Source organism: Zootoca vivipara, chromosome 1, assembly GCF_965207765.1.
Source record: "Zootoca vivipara chromosome 1, rZooViv2.hap1.1, whole genome shotgun sequence".
NCBI classification, from domain to species: Eukaryota; Metazoa; Chordata; class Lepidosauria; order Squamata; family Lacertidae; genus Zootoca; species Zootoca vivipara.
Window position 1 is genome coordinate 85393917 of NC_142582.1, and position 15896 is coordinate 85409812.

General features: G+C 44.5%; 1 protein-coding gene and 1 long non-coding RNA gene across 2 annotated transcripts in view; one reads left to right on the forward strand and one right to left on the reverse strand.

Annotated features, from left to right (window-relative positions):
- Positions 1–15896, reverse strand: part of CHRM4 (cholinergic receptor muscarinic 4) — a 51472-nt gene that overhangs the window by 12979 nt on the left and 22597 nt on the right. The window lies entirely within an intron of this gene.
- On the forward strand, positions 4754–8745 carry LOC148687647 (uncharacterized). Its single transcript, XR_015949959.1, has 2 exons — positions 4754–4935; positions 8304–8745. It is a non-coding gene; the product is annotated as an uncharacterized LOC148687647 (long non-coding RNA).

Sequence of the window (15896 nt, forward strand, 5' to 3'; positions counted from 1 at the left end):
TAAAACATCAACAAATCAATTTCGCCCTCTTCTCTCTCATGCGTGCGTCTTCTGTTCATGACGTTTCCCTAACCCTGACCATTTCCCTTTGCCCTCGGTGTCATTCATTCCCTTTCTTGTGTCTCTTTCCCCTGTTTACTGCTGTCTGGCATATCTGGAGAGTGCAAGGGCCAAAGAGAAATTGCAGATCTGACTCAATGATGTTTTGAAAAAGGTTCTCTGGGCATGATAACCATTGGGAGCGATAAAGATAGATGCCAATTGGATTTGCTCCTCGCCACTCTTCTGGAGAGGTCAGCAGATGGCTTCGCAGACACACTTTGACCAGTAATCTGGGACAAACTCAATTTCTGTCCTCCTCATCCCCTACCTCCCACCTCCTGTTTGGTTGTGTTCACACTGATCTTTACTCTGCCTCCACCATATCTATCCTGTCATTTCTTATGAAATTCTGAGTTTCAATGCATTTCCCCTCCAAACCAGCTTTGATCCAAGTTGAGAAAGAAGAACAGCCTGCTTTTAAAGCAGGTAATGGATTCGCAGCCTATATATTGTCATCCTCATGGCCTTGTTACACCTGGGAGGTAAGATTGAGCAGTATGGTTCGAGAAAAGAAATCCAAAAAGCAAGAGAGGCTATTACTGGGTGGGAAAATGGGGGAAATAGTTTTCCTAAACACACTAAGAGAGTAGGCATCGGTGAACATAATGAGACATATATATATATATATATATATATATATATATATATATATATATATATATAGACATACATGGGCATAGCCAGGAATTTTGTTGGAAGGGGGGGCAGCCCACGTTGTTGAGCTTTTTTCATGGGTAAATATACCCCCCAGATTTTGGTGCTGGGTGGCAGGCATCTGCTAGGGGGACTGAACCTAAGATAATAATAATAATAATAATAATAATAATAATAATAATAATAATAATAATAATAATTTATTATTTATACCCCACCCATCTGGCCGGGTTCCCCCAGCCACTCTGGGCGGCTTCCAACAAAACACTAAAATACAGAAATACATCAAACATTAAAAGCTTCCCTAAACAGGGCTGCCTTGAGATGCCTTCTAAAGGTCTGGTAATTGTTGTTCTCTTTGACCTCTAGTGGGAGGGCATTCCACAGGGTGGGTGCCACTACCGAGAAGGCCCTCTGCCTGGTTCCCTGTAACTTGGCTTCTCGTAGCGGGGGAACCGCCAGAAGGCCCTCGGCGCTGGACCTCAGTGTCCAGGCAGAACGATGGGGGTGGAGACGCTCCTTCAGGTATACTGGACCAAGGCCGTTTAGAGCTTTAAAGGTCAGCACCAACACTTTGATTTGTGCTCGGAAACGTACTGGGAGCCAATGTAGGTCTTTCAGTGTTATGTGGTCTCGGCGGCCGCTCCCAGTCACCAGTCTAGCTGCCGCATTGAGTACTTTCAATGCTTTTCAATAATTTGCATGATACAGCCACGCAGACATATTGCATGATGAGAGTACATAAGCCCCTCTGTCCGAGGACTAGAAACTTTGCATCATTCTGATATGTTTTCAAGTCCTTAGAAGACTCTACTTATCACTTTTCTCCATGCCATAAGGACTACCAACCTGAGATATCCATGTACACCTATGAATTTGTGCAGGAGGAGAATTGCTCAGTGCATCTAGCATGTGTTAGACTTTAGAAGGCAACATGTTAGTTCAGGTCCCCAGAATGGAGAGAAGGTTTAGCAAAAAGAATGTATGCAGAATGCCCCTCCCCCCAAAAATCCATTTTGTAAGGCAAAAATTCATTTCATTTAGGCAATGATTGAAGTGCAAACAAGAAAGCAAAAATATTCAAAGACATAATTGCCAAACATCAGAGTTACAGTACAGAGACATGGAAGATAGGCTGCCCAGACGGGATTTTTTTAAGAGATCAGAAGGATAGGAAAAAGAAAATTTATAAGATTTTACAGACCATAAAATCTCATGTTTTCAGTATGCTACCCAAACTGGCAGCAAGTGACTAGATTCCATGCTCTGTGTTGTGAAGGCAGCTCTTATAGCAGTGATGGGCAACCTTTTGAGCTTAGTGTGTCAAAATTCGCTAAAAAACCGAGCATAACTCAGGTGGTGTGTCACTTCGAGAGAAAAAACCATAATTTCGTGATATTTATAGTTTAAATAACAAAAATGTATATTTGTAATATATAACTGTATTTAATAAACCAAAAACTAATTATTTAACCAAACCAAACCAAAAACCCCTTATTTATCACAAAGTGCCCAGAGTTGTTGAGCTTTTTGGGGGGAGCTGCTGACCAAAGTCTTGGAGTTTTTTTGGGAGGGAGGGAAGAGAACAGAAATAAATGGCGAATAATACCTTCGCTGGAACTAACACGCAGCACCGACATAGTCTGCCAAAGCGCCAAAAAAACCCAGCACAGAACGGGTTGAAAAATGAACGCTGTTCCATCCTATCATCGTCTGCCAAAGTGCCAGAAAAACAGCACAGAAAGGGTTAAAAACAATCTCTGGCTACCAGCAACAACAACAAAAGGATCTGGGTTTTAACAGTGGAGACAAGCTGTAGCATGAGGAGGAGCGGGAGAACAAATGGGGGGGACAACAACAACAGCGTGAATGGGCCGATGGGGCGCGTGACAGCAGTGAGGGCTCTGCGTGTCACGTCTGACACACGTGTCATAGGTTCGCCATCACTGTCTTATAGATTTCCCAGTTTATTTTCTTTCTAGAGCCCCTCAGCCATTTCTGTTTAAAAAAGCAGCCATGCTGAACTACCTGAGGTATGGAGGTGCGCATGCCTGCACACTGCAGACACATGCATGTGTGCATGCACACAAATGACAGCACAGTCCTATGCGTGTCCACTCAGAAGCAAGGTCCACTACACTTAGCGGGGCTTGCTCCCAGATAAGTACATATATAGGACTGCAGCCTAAGTCTCCTCCCGCCTTGCTGGAATACCCTCAGACATGTTCTCTAAATGGGAAAGTGCAGCAACTAAAAACAGGCTAAGTGGAAGCATCTGCCCAATAAGAATAATCACCAGGGGGAGAAAAAGGACAAACACTAATAAGTCTGTAGGAGGAACATGTAGATACGGGAACAACATGAATTAGATAAACCAATTAATTTCTCTAAGCCATATGAATGTAATCTCCTCCCAGAGGAGATTGGCCTCTGATCTGTGGTTATTAAATCAGGACCTTTGGAGAAGAACAGAGCTTGGGAAGAGGTAGGCTGGTGGGCCGTCTCCTTCCCAGACAGCAAAAAGGGTTGATGTGATTATTTATTTCCTTTTAGATGCATTATAAAAAAAAAACAGGCTTTCTGGTACCCATCCAAATCAGCAGGCTGCCTCAAGCATTTAAACCTACATATTCCCCCTTTCCCATGTCAACTCTATACCTCTCCCTACCAGGAAACAAACAAACCAACTAACCAGGGCAGAGCCCTCACCACAAACTTGGATTGTAAGGAAACTCAATTTTGCTGTCAATAAATGTGACAAGTATGCGCACTGAGAGCCATAACCCGAACAAGAGATCTGCGGTAGGTTTCTAAAACAACAATTTGTGACAAGGCAATGGTGAATTGTAATGCTCTTGTTAGGGCTGGAGTGGTGGTGGAGGAATGCTTCAGATGTAGAGTGCTTCTTTTGGTGAAGGTTTAAGGCATGAGTGCTTGAGGAGGCAGGCGATTTATGGAGATTTCTAGGGTAGGTGGTGTTTTGGAGGAGGGCCTGTCCATGCATCTTCACTTGGTAGTCATTTTAAAAAGAAACCTATGGTGTGGCCACACGTGGAACACACTCCAGACACTTTTGCTGCTGAAAAGGTTTGGTTAATTGGTGAAAAGTGCTAAAAATATGGAAATGGAGGTTTGGCACACACAAAAAGGTTAAAACTCCGTCAAGAATGATTGTTGTTCTCATATACAAGACTTGTGAGTGAATTGATCAAAGGGCGGACAATCTTCTTGAAATGAATGATGGATTCTGAGAGAATGAGCAACAATGGCCAGCTGAGTACAGTTTTCCGGACGATCTCTCACATTTCCTACCAAACCTATTCCGCCTCCTCCAATGCCTGCAGTTCATATAACTGCTCTGCATATGAATAATTGCTTTTTATCTCTCGCCCAGATTTCATTCTGCTTATGTCAAACAGGTTGTTTGGATAAATAATTCATCACAACTGCAAACTGCCATTTTTTGCGCCCCTTCTACCCACATTTGAAAAGAGCTATGGCAACGTGCAAAATGTGTAAGTTCATGATCAACAATTCAGACAACATGTTCAAGCCCCGTGGTGGCCGGGGTGGGGGGTGGGGAGGGCAAGGAGCATACCTCATCACATACAGGTTAGAAGGTTGTGTGAACTAGGTCTAGCAGAGAAACTAAGGAGATCTTCAATGGTACAAAATCTAAACAGCGTGTGACTCTGAGAAGTCTCCTTCTGCCAGTCATCAGCTACTATTCCCTGCACGTCATCAACTTGCTGTTCATACTACATACAGTACACACACACACACACACACACACACACACACACACACACACACACGGGTTTACTTTCAGTAAGTGGGATCTTGGTTTTCGATCCATGTTGCTTGCTTGGTGACAGCAACAGCCAATTATAGCCTGCATGGGAGAATCAGAGATGTAGTGCTCTGCTGCCAGGCACTAAATAAACAATAATCAAGTGTGAAGAAATCAAGTAATAGATTTTTTCCTAGACATTCCTTCAGAAGTTTGCTCCGGGTGTTTAGTGGTTCAGCCTTTCGTTCACAAAGCAATGCTGTTAGGAGGTTGTTTGCTTAGCCAGTTAGTTCATGGATTTTACATATCACGGTCTACGGTTCTACTGTCGCTAAGGAGAAAAAAATGCCACCAAGGAATACTCAGAAGGAAACAGAACTAAGAACTGCGTAAGTGCTTGAAAAATAAACGAAATTGTACCTTCATGTGTAAGGGATAACACTGATGGAATGAATAAGATAATGGTGCAAAAATATGATGAATGCCATGTTCCTTTTCCCTTCCCCCGCCTCCTCATTACGCCTTTTCCCTTAGCAGGAGCGCTCGTAGACAAAGGCACTTTGCAAGTATATTTTAAAAACGTGTTTTTTTGTTGCTATCGGTGTAATAGTTGGTGTGTTAAACGTACTGCTGTGTGTGCCATGCGAAAGGGGTGGGAGGGTTGGAATCAGGTAGACAAAGGCTACATGTGTCCCTCTCCCCACTGCCTTTCAAGTCACATTTTTTTATATCACTGTACACCCCAGAGAGGGGGCAGGGATGGGCACCACTTGAGGTACATTGCCTCCTTCGTTTCCTTTCACCTGCAGCTATCTCCTAGTCAATGGAGCTATCATCCACACATGTGCAATGGCCACACCTCAGCTTGACCGTAGCTTCCAACTTCTAATGAAATGGAAGCTGGTTTGAGGGAAAACTCATTGGGCAACAGCGTTTCTCAAGAAACTGCAGGATACATATAGATTGTGGCTAACCTTGTGGGTGGTCAGCTTCAAACACCAATAGTGGGAGCACACACGAGCCTGGAGCAAAGGGTCAAGTGTACACAGCCAAAGAGGGGTGGGAATCCTAACCTTACTTACCTGGGAGTGAGCCCCATTGAATTCAATGGCTCTTACATCTGAGCAGACATGGATAGGGTTGCAGTCTTAATATGCTTAAAGGTTTGGGATGATCAGGATTTGGGATTACTGGATGACATATATAATGGATCTAAACTTTCAGAAATGTATCTTGATACATTTTCATTGCATGGGGGCTTAGGAGCCAACTCCTAGGGGCCAAGGTCCCTTCGGATCCCCAATAAAATATTTGAGGGGGGCCCGGCTCTCCACCAAGTTGATGGGCATTCAAATGCTTTGTGTGAGATTGATTATGGGGACAGGGCTTACCTGCCCCCCCAAATATTTTATTCAAGTTGGCACTCCTGCATGGGGGCCTGAAAGTATTGTTCATACACAAGATGTTTAAAGTCTCCATAGGGATTTATTACTTTTGTATTATGTCAAAGAGCTCAGAGCAAAGTACATACTGCAAATCTTCCACCACCACCAGTTTATCCTCACAAAAACCCTGTGGAGGAGATTAGATTGCGAAATAGGGATTGGCCCGAAGTCACCCAGTGAGCTTCATGGCTAAGTGGGGATTCGAACCTGCATCTCCCTAGTCCTAGTCTGGTGTGCTAACCACTACACAACACAAACACCGCCTGACCTGTTCCACAAAAACACAGAGAAATTACCTCAGCCAGAGGAAGCAGAGGTAGATTAGCCTCCCCTCTTCAGAGATTGAAGTTACAGCCTGCAGCAGGGCTAAAAGCTGTAACCTGAGAGTAAATCCTGTTGAATTCAATGGGATAGCTGTCAAATTGAATTTGATGGGACTTATATAGACTTGCTCTGTAAAATCTAAGCCTCTTTCTTAGTGTATGGAAACTTCTTGCACCAGCAATCTGCATATACAAAGACCTTGCATGTAGATGTCTAATGAAGCCTTTGCAAATGTGCAGTATGAGACGGATTCATACTAAGGCCCTACTAAGGCAGCTTCTACAGGATAGGTAGGGTCGGGGGAAGGGGGTGCAATAAGCCTGCCCTCCTTCCAATGCAAGTCTATCCCTGGTTAGAAGCCTCTGTTTTGGCAAATGAAGTTGCCTCTGTGAAGTCCATAGCCCTTAATGCTCCTGTGCCCTACACATGGAATGTGCCAGGAGTCTAAGGAATCCTGTTTCTATAGGAACTTGATTTTGGTGAAAAGATTCACCGGCACATGTGGCCAACAGCCACTAGGTGGAGCACTTGATTCTGGGAAATACGCTTTAAAAAGCGAAAGCCTCCTCTTGCTGTGCTAACAGTAAGTGGTGTTGATGGGTCAATACTATTACATCTGATTGATCAGTGTGGCACTGCCAAGACTATGGCATCCTACTGATAACAGCTTTGATCCTGTTAACTGGCAGGGTTCTTCTCCAGCTGAGCCCCAGACAGTTGTTTGCAAAGGTTGATTTGGACAATACACTTTTCGCCTGCGGAGAAACTTCTGACATAGAGGAACACAGCAAACTGATGCGATACTGAGTTGGACTCCTGGTCCATCCAGTTCAGAATCAACTATACTGATCAGCAGAGTTTCAGGCTGGAGATATTCCCATTCTTACCTGGAGATGCCAGGGATTGAATCTGAGGCCTTTTGCATGCAAAACAGATGCTCTACAGATTCCTCTTAACCTTGCCAGGCATGTGCTTATGTGAGAAAACATAAATGTATGAAATGGGTCGTCAGAACTATGGACCACAATAATGCCTGAGTACTCAGTAGCACTTTCTCCCCAGCTCCCGTTGTCACAGCAATTGCTGCAACATCCACTACTTGCTTCACATATTATTTTCCCTCATCTGTCTGTCTGTCCGTCTACTTTCTTTGTCAAATGCTTTCCCTCTCCCACTGCAATCAAAGCAAACCGAAATAATTCACAAATGAAAGCAATTTGAGCCTGAAAGTAAATCTAATGATCAGCAGGCAAGAAGGCTAACCAAACAACATCAATAGCAAGGCCATCATAAGTGACTGTGGGAATAGGCAAAACAACAGAAAAAATATATATAACCGTATGGCTGAAAGCATAGTGACAACTTTCCCTCCAGATAGAGAGGAGATATAGATAAATATGCTTGACCCTGTGAGTGCATACTATGGGAAGGCTGAGACTCCTGTGGTGGACAGACCGAGTACTCTGTGTATTCTCCCTCCCCCCTTCCTGAGGCTCTCATTATAGTTTAGCTTGAGGGCCTGACTGCTTTCTAACAGTGCTGATGTGCTTTGCAGTCACATTCAATCACTCCAACACAAAATTCATGCACAGCTAATGAAAGGATGCATCCAGTTTGGGTTTGGTGGCATCTTCATTCGCAGGGCAAATTAACCTACAGAAAAGCAGGACCTGGCTTGGAGGGGCTGCAACCCAGGACCTGTGTTGCTGTCATGATGGAGAAGCCCTGCTGGTAGTCTTATTTGGCTGAAGCAGTGTGAGCGGCCGCTTTTCCTCGGCAGGGTCTGATCACTAGGAGTATCCTATGTCAGTATTCCATCATGTCCCCTTGCCAAATATTGTGGCCAGTAAACTAAAGCGGAGCTTTTTGTCAATACATACTTAAGTCTAGCCCTTTCAACCTTGTAGATGAGAATCTTCCAATATAGAACACTAGGCATGGGCGAAAGGTTGGTTTTTTAACCATGCTCTTTATGTTTCTGCCTGCAGCTGATCTCCAACCTCAAAGAAGCTTCCACCATAAAACACAAGAGAAAGATGGACTACATTGCCGTTTAAAACACCTGATGCAAAATAATATATTTACTGACTTTTGTTGAGTCAGGAGCCTCCAACATCTGAGCTGCAAAGAACTCTTTGTCAGAAGAAGGGCAGCTGAAGGCTTATGCAAATGTTGTGTGTTTCAAAGATGCAGAAGGCGACTTGTGCTCCTAGTACTGTGTATGATTCACAATTCAATTATTGCTACTGACTGTCAGTCATTGGCAAAATGTTTTTTAGGGGTTTGTAGTACAGTGAAGGCTATCTGCGAAAATTAAAAACCTCCAGTTCCCCCAAATACAATGATTTCTTTTGGAAGTACAATAAGCACCTACTTGTCAGTGCCTGCAACATCACCGATAATGAGATAATAAATTATTCCTCCCCCAAACATCAATTGAGGTTCACAGTTATGAAACTGGTTTTAAATATACAGAATGGTTTAGCTCATTAAAAAAAAATTACCATGCACACCTGCATTGGTGGGGGGCAACACCTGTCCACATAAGTGACCTGACTTCTCAGCAATCTTAGCTGTCAGATGGCCAAGGTTGGCACAAACACACACAAGGATGCGCCTGAATACAAATAGTTCAGCAAAAGCACTGGCAACTCTGGGTGGGTAACTCTCCCTCTTGCAAGATCTGGGCTGAAGTCACCAACTAGCACTAAGACCTTCAAATTGCTCTGTAGGAAAGCGATGTTTTGTACCAGCCCTAATGCACAGCATGGAGAGAGAACATTTTTAATCGATGCAAACATCATTAATAGCTCAGCGGAGACACTTCTACACATGAACCAATACAGTGTGCATTATGAGATAATAAACTCAACTTTATTGTGTCTCTTCATCCTCAGGGAAAACACAGCTAACATGATATATATGCCACCATGTGCCAGCCATGGCCTTCTGCCATTTACATTGGCCAAGTGTGTTGTCGGCACGAGAATAAACGAGCACAAATCAGGCATGACAAATGGTAACAACTCAGACACCAGAGGGAGAGCATTCGGGACAACACTTGAAAGTAGCCATACAAAATAAATAAATGCATTAAAAACAAAAATCAAACAAAGAGACTCTGGTGCAAAGCCACAGAACAGAAATCCAAAGGCAGATTTGATATGATCAGACAAGGGCTGAATAGAGGCTAAGAGCTTGTCCACACTTCTGCTTGTCCTGTGCCTAGAAAGCAGAGGCCCAAGCCATTTTCCCTTTGCCCCACTCCTTTCCCAGGGAAAACCCACTCTTTAGCTCTAAATCGGAACAAACGGCAAAGAGTGATCTTCCCCGAGGGAAAGCAGTGTGACAAGCAGAAGTGTGGATAAGCCCTTATAGCATAAAGTTGTGCATGTTTTACTGAGAAGAAAGACAGTGTTCCCTGGGGTTGCCCCCAGGTAAAGTATCCATAGGACTAGGGCTTGGGAGTGACTAGGTTACTACAAGAAGTGATGCTATGCTGGCTGGGACTGAAGAGAGTTCTAGCCTATTTTTTGCCAGATCATCTTTTTGCCAGATCTGTACACTATTCTCTGCCTGTTCACTAGCAGCTGGTAGTGAGTCACCCTCCCCTCCCCTTTTTCACTGGACCTCGATAGGATTTGACTCTGCATAATAGTGGAGCGCACCTCCCTTTACCATTCCTGGGTCTTCTGGCCTCACTTTGCAGTAATATCCCCTTCTCCTTTTCTGTGCCTTATGTGTGTGCCCATTAAAGATGCTCTTCACGAACTAGTGAGATAGATGGAAATGGGAAAAACCCTGTGGTCCCTCAGATGTTATGGGACCCCATCTCCTACCAGCCCCAGCCAGCATAGCCTCTGGTCAAGATTGTAATCCAGCAAAATTTGGCACACCACTAGCTCCCCACCCCTAAACTTGTTGGCATTTGTCTGTCTTGGGAGATAACGGAGGAATGCACCATTAGGGGACAAGTCAAATTGCCAAAAGGTTGCAGCGCCTGCTGTGGCTGTAGAGACCGATACAGGAGAGACATGTTTTGCTGCAGCTATGGCAGATGAAGGCATCTGGTTTTGCTGCTCCAAGCACAACATGGCATTTCTTCTCTCTGCACTCCTCCCAGTGGTCATTGTTCCTCTGGTCAGTGCTGTGGATGCAAGACCTGTCTATCGCCAGGAGCTGAGCTGCGATCGTCTGCAAGGGATTCCCACATGCAGAGCTGTAGCTACAGGGTGGGGCAGGGTTCGCCAGATTTGTTTGGCCCAGTTGAAGCCTCTAGAGGGGCACCATTGAGGCTCACAGCCTGTATGTGCACAAATGCACATGGTTTTGATTTTGTTTTGTTTTTTGCCAAAGTCTTTGACCTAGGGGAGATGAAGCCTAGTTTCGCACATGGTGGAGTTGAAGTTGCCAGCCGTCATGTCACGTTTGCAAGCATCTTTGTAGTGCGGAGTTGGGACTCAGCTATATTAGTCAAAAAACTGCATTTTGAATGTGTTATAAACATGCAACACCAGATGTGCTGTATGTAGAGCACAAAACTTTTCTATGTGATTTTACATAGCATTTCCACCCTTTTGTTATAACAATTTAATTTATGACTTATTTACAGCATCCCCCCACCCCACCCCCGTGTCTGGCCTCACTTTGCAGTAATATCCACCCTTGGTCTGCCAACAGGCCTGGTGCCTGAAGCCAGCTCCTCATAGGGTACATCCTTGGGGATCCTTCTATCTTCCATTCTGTGGACATGACAAAGCCAGTGTAGACGTCACTGAACATGCTGGGAATGTCGACTCCACCTGCAAAAGCATATACCACAACACATTGGTGAGCCTTTCAGGTGCCACCAGACCATTCTTCCCCCAGCAAGAGCTGTCTACTTTAATTTTTGTAATGCCTAGGTAAGAGTGACATAGATTACCCTACATTGCCCTGTATCAATTTAACCCATCATGCAGATGAGCCCTCGCTTGGCACCTGAGATGCTGAAGATCTGCTCGCACAAAGCATGTTGTTCCACCATGCAATTACCATGATTGTGAGCTCCGCCTTGCCGTGATTGGGCAGAGGGGGCAATCATGGAGAGCTAGGAGCATCACCTGGAGACTCAAGATGGGGCGCCGAGTTGCCACTTAGTTTTAATGCAGCTTGACTGGGTGCTTTTTTGGCACTCAGCCGTTCCTCTTTAGCTCTGCCTCGATGCTAAGCAATGAGCAATTTGAAATTTGCATACATTTAAATGAATTAACCTATTCAACTGTGCAATGTCTCTTGTTTGCCCCTGGGACACGGAGGGAGAGAGAGCGAGAGCGCTGGAGGCAGTTTAGCAGGAGACTTGCTCTCCAGCACATGTTTCTGCTTCCCACAATCAGCCTAGCTCTTCTCCATAGTGCCTAAGAGGGCTCAGCCACACTTACTTTTCCTCTGCTCTTTCCAGGCATGGTCCACACTTTAAGGCTCTGTGTCCGAACACCCTCCCTGACCCCTTGGCACTTTCCCCATAAAAACCCACTCTTTAAAGCTCCATCGGAGGACACGGCGATCCGCAGAAAACCCAAATTGCTGTTTGTTCCAGTTGAGCTTTAAAGAGTAGGTTTTCATAGGGAAAGTTCAGGGGTGGAGAGACCCATGCTTGGACATGGAGCTTTTAAGCTGTACAGGTGCGTGGAAAGAGCAAACGTATATAAAAAGAAAATATCAACACATCAATTAATGTAACATTAATTTGGAAAAAAACAAGATTTGACTTGTAAGAAAAGGGAAAACATTTTAAAGGTAAGTGTGGATAAGCCCTGGCTCTTTCTTTATGCAAGAATAACACCTGAAGGGCAATGTTCCCATCATCAAGAACATAAAAGCTCCACTGGATCAGGGCAATGGGTCACCTAATACTGGGGGGGAGTGGCATTATTCATTGGTGAGGGGATACACTCTGTACATGATCAGAGGCACTCTCTTAAAGCTAAGCTCTAGTGAGCCTTGACCAAGCTGAGCTTGGAGCAAAGGTCACTGCTTGGAATTGTCACTAAAGGTCAAGGGATGCCAAGAGGCCATGAGAAGTCAGGTTCCTGGAGCAAGTGTGAAAATTTGCCCAAAACCCAAAGATGATCTGAGTGAGAATCATTCCAACCCAGTTGCCAGCCCTACACTGCTTATCTCTGCCTGCCATAAAGCACTAAAAGGGTAAAGATCTAAAGGGATTAGTTCTGTCATGTTAAACTGCTGGCTGTAATGCAGGTTTCAGCATTTAGAACTAAACCCCTGAGGAGGAGCCAGAAATGGAAGGGAGGGAAGGTGGGAGAGAGAGAGAGAGGAAGCGGGAGGATGGAGTGATGGCAGGATGAAGAGTGAGGGGGAGGAGGCCGGAATGATAAACAGATATTTATGCTTATGAAGCATGTGCCTTGCAGAGAGAGAGGCTATGCAGTCAGGGATGGTTTTCGGCGATAATAGCTTTATCTGATAGTCGTTAATTAGTTACTGAGTCATGGCACCGGGTTTACATTTAGCAAGCGATTGTTCTAGCTGACAGATGTACACCCCTTCAAGAGTGTGAACAGAGCGCTCTTGCGCATGCCAGTAAGTACCTCCTAGGCACCTTAGAAATGTCTTGGGATAGAGAAGTAGCTCAGTGCTGCTCAGAGAGAGGGATGGATCTACTATGAAACTAATGACAGACGTTCCAAGTGTCCCTATTTTCCAGGAACAGTCCCGGATTTACAGAAGCCATCCTGGTTTCTGATTTGATCCCGGAATGTCCTATTTTTCCTTAGGCCGGACATCCCTATTTCCATTGGAGAAATGTTGGAGGGTATGGGGTTATGCAGCCCCACGAGCCAAGAAGGTAACTAACTATGCAACCTCTAGAAGACATCTGAAGGCAGCCCTGTATAGGGAAGTTTTCTAAAATAATATTTAATGTTTTATTATGTTATTATATACGTTGGAAGCCACCCAGAGTGGCTGGGGCAACCCAGTCAGGTTACGTATAAACAAACATTATTATTATTATTATTATTATTATTATTATTATTATTATTATTAAACAGGACATCCCTCTTTGCATCAGAGTAAAGTTGGAGCGTATGTAATGAAGCTTAAGCTTCAAGGGCCCCAAATCCTGGAAGGGCCCCAGGAGTGACTTTAGTCAACGTTGCTTAAAAAGTTTGCTTTAAAAAGTGCACCATGCATGTATATAACATTTCCCTAATTTTCACTCCCACATCAGAGAATAGTTGGAAGGGACTACAAGTATCATGTAGTCCAACCTTCTGCAATGCAGGAATATTTCACCCCATGTGGGGCTTGAACTCATGACCCTAACAGATCCAAGAGTCTCATGGTCTACTGACTGACCTGTCACTCAAAAACTATAAGGCATAGAATTTTTTCTGTTCACACTGGTGACTTTGACATGTGAGATAATCCAGTACAGCAATTTTAATCAGAATTGAAGATGCAGTAGCTTCATGGCAGCATCCCATGCTGCTGGCCGCTCCTGCCAGGCAGGGGTAGATCACATGCTGCTCTCCAGATAATGTGACTCCAACTCCCATCACCCCTGACCACTGGCCATGTGAACTGAGGCTGATGGGAGTTGGAGTCCAACAACTTCTGGAGGGCACCATATTGGCTGGCCCTGGTTTATTTGCATATTTCTTTTATCTTCAAAACAATACAAAATCTAGCAAAAAAACAAGAAAACAAACAAACAGAAATATGCCAGCCCCATTTCTCAGAGGCAAAAGTGTGCATATGAGCATGATCTTTCAAATATGTGTAACATAAGGTTACCAGACGTCCCCCTTTACAAATCAGTCCCTATATAAAATCCATTGAAGTTGAAAAGTGCCCCTGGATTCATGGGAAAAAATCTGGTAACCTTGGTGTAACAGAACCAAGGCAGACACTTAATCTAAGGAAAAGCAGCTTTGGGAGAGGCCAACGTGAAGCAGAGAACCAGTGAGGAAGGGGGGACTTAACTCATTGCCCTCCTGTAACATCCCTGCATCAGCCACTTCCTCCCCCCCCCACCCATCACACGCAAGTGATGATCAGGGAGAAACAATGGCCAAGGCTGAGGTCTGAAAATCACAACATTAAACTGGACGTATAAAATGACAGATTTGTAAATGGCTACAAATGGCGCTGTGGGTTAAATCACAGAGCCTAGAGCTTGGTGATCAGAAGGTCGGTGGTTCGAATCCCTGCGACGAGGTGAGCTCCCGTTGCTCGGTCCCAGCTCCTCCCAACCTAGCAGTTCAAAAGCACGTCAAAGTGCAAGTAGAGAAATAGGTACTGCTCCAAGCAGGAAGGTAAACGGTGTTTCCGTGCGCTGCTCTGGTTTGCCAGAAGCGGCATTGTTATGCTGGCCACATGACCTGGAAGCTCCCTTGGCCAATAACGCGAGATGAGCGCCGCAACCCTAGAGTCGGTCACGACTGGACCTAATGGTCAGGGGTCCCTTTACCTTTACCTTTACAAATTATACAAACACATACAGTGTGTGTGTGTGTGTGTGTGTGTAATGTGTTTGTATAATTTGTAAAGATATATGTGAGCGAGTGAACATTTCCTGAGCAGTAAGCTTGAATTCTACTTGATTAACTTTGTAAGCAGATGGCTGGGGAGCTGCTGAATAATGGTCAGATCCTTATCCAGGTCTTATTGCACCTCAGCTTTCCCTTTGTACAACAAAATGGGACTGTGATGATCTGGAGTTCAGCATGCTGATCCTGCACTTGCTTGGCCCTCCAGGTTTCCAGCTAAAAAAGCACCCAACTCCATTTGGGGAGTTGGCAATGCTACTTTCTCTTACTTGGTATGTGTGTTGCTGTGTCTGTCACCTAGGCAACAATAAGAAGGCATTGGTCAACCTTCCCTGGAGAGTTGTCAGAAATTGTATTCTTTCTGGAATTCCTGATTTAAATGCTAATAAGTTAGTTAGCAAGCAGGAATTTGTTTACTCAGCTCCAGGAGCAAGTTGTCATTCATGTTTAATTGACCCAGGGGTTTATAGGTGTGGAAATATGATCATTATCTAGGGAGGAGAAGGCAATCTTAAAAAAATGAACTCTGTCTCAGCATCTATGTTCGAGAGAGACAAAGCCTGGCTGGGGCTGCTCCAGAGCCTATGCTGGTGTAAAGGATCCAAATAGTGGGATTGAAATGAAGTACTCTCGGACAGTGCATAAAACAAAGGTAGCCATGCTGGGTTTTGAAGTTCAGGCAACATACACAAGTCTTGAATTGACTTGGCATTAACACCCAGCCCAAAAGTGAAGAATGGCATCTGCCTAAGCAATTCCTGATGTTAAGCATATTTTTACCGTAATTGACTGCCTATGAATTCAACTCTCTAGAAGGACATTTAAAAAGCCCGGGATCATACTAAATGCCCATTGAGTTCAGCATCCTATTTTCCAACCAAAAAGACCCCGAAGAAGCTTATAAACAGGGAATTGAGACAATCACCCTCTCCTGCTGTTGCTCTTCAGCAGCTCACATACCTGGGACTGACAGCTCTGCTGTCATGTCTGGATTAAATCTCAGTTAGTTAGCCCATGTCTGGTCTGTTA